Source organism: Coregonus clupeaformis, unplaced genomic scaffold (genome assembly GCF_020615455.1).
Source record: "Coregonus clupeaformis isolate EN_2021a unplaced genomic scaffold, ASM2061545v1 scaf2060, whole genome shotgun sequence".
NCBI classification, from domain to species: domain Eukaryota; kingdom Metazoa; phylum Chordata; class Actinopteri; order Salmoniformes; family Salmonidae; genus Coregonus; species Coregonus clupeaformis.
In genome coordinates this window covers 24,666-31,731 of record NW_025535514.1, presented here as the reverse complement: position 1 = coordinate 31,731, position 7,066 = coordinate 24,666, and positions in this window count along the sequence as shown.

The window sequence follows — 7,066 nt, the reverse complement described above, 5'->3', positions numbered from 1 at the left end:
ATCTTTTTTCCCTCTCTTATATGGGGGTTGGAATATCAAAATTCATTAACACATCTTTTCAATATTAAAGCTATCCACTCCCTACATTTTTTTAAATAAAATAGTGCCGAGCCAACTAATGGTGTTGACACTCCTCATCTATCAAGTCAACTGAGCACTCCACTCTTAAATATCACTAGGCAAGCACAGGTGAAACACCTTCCCGACTAACGAGATGGACAAGCCATCACTGGTGTACCACACACTGACTAAGGGTGACCCAATCGGTGCGCCCAACCTGCTAAAGAGATATACTTCTATCAACCTTAAAACATAATTTAAAAACCAAACCTGTAACTCTGACTCTTTCTCTTCTCTTGTCTTCCAGATTCGGAGACTTCAATCGTTCCTGAATCAATGTTGAACAGGGACACCATCACAAAATAAATTAAAGTAAGTAGAAATGCACATCATATACTATACGGAAAACACAGTGGGTCAAAGTGTGCTAGGGTCTCATAACAGTTCCTTCCTCCAGAGGGGTTACCAGGCAAACAACTAGGGCTGCTAAATAGCCATATTGGAATGGCTGCTAATCGGGGCAATGTTAAGAAAGGGTCCATTTGGATTAATGGGATTGAGGAGAGGCTGAATAATCACAGGGACCCCCAGTGGATTGGAGGTCTCAGGGGCATCATCGAGCTGTCATAAACTCACGATACATACACACACACACACACACACACTGCCCCTCACCGGTCCTCCGGCATACCCTTCTCTCACCTGCAGCTCTACTTGCCCAGGCCATGTATTTTTCAAAACCCCTCTCCACGCACCCACACACTCACCCACACACAGCATCCGAATGGAATTATCTAATGCCCTACGCGGCTATCAGAGATGTGTGATAGTGGAGCGGTACAGACTGCAGGGCGTTTAGTGAGGTGGTAATGGAATAAACATGATTGATGTTCACAGATTAAGGATACTTTTTTTGTTTTTCTTTACCTTTCAGGCTGTCTATATCTTACCTGTAGGGTAGAGAATGGTGAGCATGCTATGTTTATGTTGTTCTAGTCTAATAATCGCTGTGTGAATGTGAATAGCATCTAAAGTCCCAGTGCCAGTCTACATTAGCCAAGGGGTAGCAGCTACTGTGACATCGTCACAACAAACAAAGTGCAGTTGGCTCCCATTTATTATAAACTGAAACCACAACAGATACAACATATTAGAGTTTTAGTGTGAGGAGAGAGAGAGAGAGAGAGAGGGGGGGAGGGGGGGGGGAGAGATGAGGGATGGAAAGGGGGGAATGATGGAGGGGGGGATACAACGGGGGGGAGGGAGGAGGGATGCATAATTCTTTACATTCCTGATGAGGATACTTTGCATAGGGGTTTGTGATGCAGTCTGCTACTACCAACTGACTGTCAAGCAGTTGTAGGGAACCTAGCTCAATTTGAAATGAGCGATCTGCAAAACTTGTACATGCAAATGACGAACATACTGGTTAGAGTGGATGTAATGTAATACGTTTTGAAACTGGATGACAAACATGTAATGTAAATTCAAAACAAAATGTAGCTTGAGAGGACATGAAATGTGATTGATCCAAGTCTACAATACAGTGTTCTACAATGCTGGAACTAGGGACCCACGGGAGGTGCAGGGTTTTCTTCCAGCCTAGCACAAACACATCTAATTCAACTAAGAAGTGCTTGGGTTGGACCTGAGCTAGGACACAAGCATGCTCACCCTGTAGCTCTCCAGGCCCAGGACTGAAGAAATCTGCTATAATGACATATTAAGATGTTTTATTGAATTCTAACCTGTCTATCTTGCCCATCTTCTCAAGATGATGCGTATCTACTGACGGGCCTGAACATCGAGGAGATTTACCCAGAAACCTCTAGTTTTATCACGTACGATGGGTCCATGACCATCCCGCCGTGCTTTGAGACGGCCACGTGGATCCTGATGAACAAGCCAGTGTACATCACAAGGATGCAGGTCCGTCTCTAAAGTAGCTCCTTACTGCTTAGATACACTCTTAGAAAAAAGGGTTCCAAAAGTGTTATTTGCGGAGGCATAGGATTCTACCAATATCTGTTTTCATCTGAATAACCCTTTTTAGAAGACAAGGGTTCTTTATAAGGCAACGGGTTCTACCTAGAACCTATTTCATCCTAAGAACCATTTTTCAAATAAAGGGTTCTTTGATAATTCTTTGTAAGGAAAAAATGATTATTTGGAAGGCAAGAAGGGTTCTACATAAAACCCTTCTGAATCTGAATAAGCTGTTATTGTATTTTTCTTTCTCTGCCTTGGCATTAGTGTTTACCTCAGTGTTTAAACTTTTACATCAGGAGTTTGAGTAATCTGATAAATTTAAAAAGATAGATGTGAGAATGTTTTAAACTGTACCTATGGGAATATTTCTACAAAATCTGGTTTTCCCATTTTACATATACAGTACTGACAGTTGATATCTTTGCCATCATTTCTTTCTTTCAAATAAGTATTTTCTGTGATTTTATTGAGCAGAGAGTACGAGAATAGAAGGGAGTCTGAGTGAACCAGCAGTGTATTGTATTGTGCACAGCAAATTAGCCCCTTGGCCAGTGTTACCTAGTGTTGATTTGTCAGTCTAACATTTCTAGTATTTATTCAGGAGTTGAATTAACTCTGTAAGGTGGTGTAAAATAACCCCAGTGTTGGTGTTAATAACCAGAGTTGAGTGTAATTGTGTCATTTTTACTCTGTAGAGTAAAACACTCAAAACCACGCCCATCATTATCATTTTCTCCCAGCATGCTTTATTGCAGGTTGGTTTTCAGAATTGTTTGTTTCAATATAAGTTTTTGCATGTACATTGATTGGTTGATTAATCTTATGCTACACAAAGATAAATAACATAGATTTTTTAAACTAATCCAATCTGTTAGTAGTTGGACTTACTGCACCCGTTACTGAGATGGTTGTTCCCGTTTAGATGATTTAGGTAGTCTCCGTTAGCAATCTTCTCTACCCTAGCAGTCATTCTGAATGGAGGTTGCGGGTAATTAAACGTTTAAATTGTTGGATATCCTCACTCCGGTTGGATTCCAATAGGAATTACACAACACTTTGCAAGCCAGCATAATGTGACTTGCAGGCCTGATGTGGCCTGTAAACCAGGAGTTTCCAACCACTGTGTTAGGGTATAACAGGCCTTGAAAGAAAGACCTTATGATATATGTAATGTATTGTCATAAAAAATATGCAAATGCGGTTCAAGTTTTAATGTCACACACAAACAAGTACTGTGAAATGCCAATTTCTTACAAGCTCAACAATGCAGAAATCAATATCAACGTAGTACTACAAATAACATAAGGTAGAACAAAAACACAAATAAAATAACAAATAAGAAGAACACGACAAAGTAAGAAGTTATATACAGGGTCAGTTTCAATACCATATTTACAATGTGGAGGGATACTGGAGTGATAGAGTAGATATGTATAGGGGGTAAGGTTACTAGGCATCAGGATGTATGATAAACAGAGGAGCAACAGCGTAAATGTAGATTCTATATGAGTGTGTGTGTAGAGTCAGTATAAATGTGTGTGCATGTTATGTGTGTGTTGGAGTGTCAGTGTTCATGAGTGTGTAGAGTGCTGTGAGTGTGCATAGAGACTTTTAAATAAATACAAGGGTCAACTCAGATAGTCCTTGTAGCCATTTTGTTAACTATTTAGCAGTCTTATGGCTTGGGGATAGAAGCATGTTCAGCAGCCTGTTGGTGTCATTCTTGTTACACCGGTACCGCTTGCCATGTGAAAGCAGAGAGAATAGTCTATGGCTTGGGTGGCTGGAGTCTTTAACGATTTTCCGGGCCTTCCTTTCACACCACCTGATATAGAGGTCCTGGATGGCAGGGAGCTCAGCCCCAGTGATGAGGGTACACGTGGTGGAGGAGATGTCTACCCTCACTACCTGGGTTCGGCCAGTCATGAAGTCCAGGATCCAGTTGCAGAGGGAGGTGTTCAGTCCCATGATCCTAAGCTTGGTGACGAGCTTGGAGGAGACAATGGTGCTGAACGCTGAGCTGCAGTCAATGAACAGCCTTCTCACATAGGTGTTCCTCTGATCTAGGTGGGTGAGGGCAGTGTGGAGTGCAATTGAGATTGCGTCGTCTATGGATCTGTTTGGGCGGTATGCAAATTGGAGTGGGTCTGGGATGATGGAGTTGATGTGTGCCATAACCAGCCTGATTACAGATATGAGTGCTACAGGGCGGTAGTCATTGTGGCATGTAGCCTTAGAGTTCTTGGGAACAGGAATGATGGTAGTCATCTTAAAACATGTGGGAATTACAGACTGGGACAAGGACAGGCTGATCTCCGCATGCTCTGAGAACGCGCCCCGGAATACCGTCCAGCCCCGCCTTGCGAGTGTTGATCTGATTAAAGACCTTACTCACGTCAGCCTCTGGGAGCGAGATCACCCAGTACTCTGCTTTCGGTGGGGGCCCTCACGCATGGTATGGTGGTGGTGGTGTTGTTGTCGAAGCGTGCATAAAATGCGCTGAGTTCGTCTGTTAGAGAGGCATCATTGGGCTGGGTCTTCCTTTGTAATCCGTAATGGACTGTCGCCCCTGCCACATGCGACGGGCATCGGAGCCTGTGTAATATGATTCCACTTTATTCTTATATTGTCCTTTTGCTCGTTTGATGACTCAGCAGAGGTCGTAGCGGGACTTCTTGTACTTGTTCCTGTCCTCAGCCGTTGTCTGCGATGGTCCTGTGTGTGGTAGCCCTGCGCTTTAGGTTAACGCCAACCTCGCCATTAATCCAGGGCTTTTGATTGGAGAAGAAGCGAACCTTCACTGTGGGGTCAACATCGCCAATGCATTTCCTTATGAAGCCGGGTTAGAGGTGGTTAGCTCGTCGATGTTAACGGCGGAGTCTCTGAGCATATTCCAATCAGCATGAGCAAAGCAGTCCTGTAGTATAATCTCTGATTCTGATGACCATTTCTCAAGGGAACGAGTCATGGGTACTCCCTGTTTGAGCTACTGCTTGTAAACAGGAAGCAGAAGTACGGAGTCATGACCTGATTTTCTGATTGGCGGACAAGGGAGGGCCTTGTATGCTTGCTTGTGGGTAGAGTAACAGTGGTCTAGGACTCTATTGCCAATAGTGGCGAAGGAGACGTGTTGATGGAAGTTGGGCATCACGTGTCTTAATGACACAGAATTAAAATCGCTGGCGACAAGGAAGGCAGCCTCCGGATGTAAGTTTTCCTGCTTGTTATAGCCTCTTACAGTTCGTTAAGTGCCAGCTTGTTATATTTCTTATCCTGAGGTGGAATGTATAGTCAGGAATAAGACTAGTAGAACCGTTCATGGAGGGTTCTAGGATGGAACCTTTCAAAGATAAAAGGGCTCCTGGTAGAATCCTTCATGGAGAGTTCTAAGAACCCTTCATAGAGGATTCTAGGTAGAACCCTCTGCAAAGGGTTCTACCTAGCACTAAAAAGGGTTCCACTATATGGTTCTACTTAGCAACTTTTTTTCTAAGAGTGTACATAAGCCTCTCGTACAGCAATTCTGTTCCTCCACATAGATTTTTCTCCCATTCATACTGAAATAATGTGCCTTTTCTTCACTTCTGTTCTCCTCTCATCTCATCTTTTTATTTCTCCTCTGCTCTGCTCTACTCTGCTTTGCTCTCCTCTCCTCTTGTTCCTTCCATTACTTTACATACTCTTCCTTTCCGCCTCTTTTTGTTAATGAATCCCCCTTCACTCTCTTCTCCAGATGCACTCCTTACGGCTGTTGAGTCAGAACCAGCCGTCTCAGATCTTCCTGAGTATGAGCGACAACGTTCGCCCGGTTCAACCGCTGAACAACCGCTGCATCCGGACTAACATCAACTTCAGCATGCAGGGCAAAGACTGTCCCAACAACAGGGCCCAGAAGCTCCAGTACCGAGGTGAACACAGCTCCAATCCACCCACCACCGCCATTTGTTAGCAAAGTGTTTAGGTCTGACTAGCAGATATATACAAAATGGCGGTGAAGGAGTCATGGACATTTACCTTGGTCGTTTTGTTTATGTCGTGCTTGTGGCCCTCATAAAGGTATTAAATACCAAAAGCATAGTCTTAAGCCTTAACTTTTATAGATTTTAAAGAGTGGAATGTATATTACTTATAGTGATATTATAGCAATATTTCCAACACCAAGTGTTGGAATGGCTGAGTGTGTGAGCCCTACTTCATAACTACAAAGCCAGCTCAGCATCTGTGTTATTCAGGGACTCTGCATGCAGTCTGTTTACCATCTCCTCTCCTCTGTTTCAGCCAATATATCTGGGCAACTGCTGCACAAAATGTGAATTTTACCCCTGAAGCGTAAATACAGTGAGGGCAAGAGGTAACCCCCATTATTCATTGTATTATTTTTTTCAGGATTTACTGTACTGTAGCCAGACTGTTCTTTTCTCTTATCCTCTCGCTCTCAGATGAAATTCTTATTCTGTGCAGCAGTTGTTGAGAGATTGAAACACACACACACACAAATGTGAGTACACACACACACTTTTACTCACACACATTTACCCACATACACCCCCAGAGAGTAAACAGAAGCAGTACAATAGCAGCAGGGCTGTCTTTAATTACACTAGTTGTATCTCCAAGGTGAGGCAGAGGGGGAATAAAGTATAATTTAAAGGGGAAATGGATCTAATATGTTATTCATCTAAGGTTAAACCTTGAAGGCAGAGGAATCTCAGCCCCCTCACAGCTAGGTCAGTGGGCTAATTGAATGGGAAATGTGTATTGGGATGCTAGCAGAATGCTAACATATACTGCATAATTGCTGTTATTTAGCATACATTGCTAATTTGAACACAAGATAATAAGAATTTGGTTTGCTTATATTTGTTCTAATTCACACAGGTTATTTTTATATTTTTTTGCATATTCCAACTCTCCCTGAGACCAGAGTCACATGGACACCACTAAACTGGATCTCTGTGGTGCTGGGAATAAATAAATAAAACACTACTTCACCATTTAATAATAGAAATGACACTTT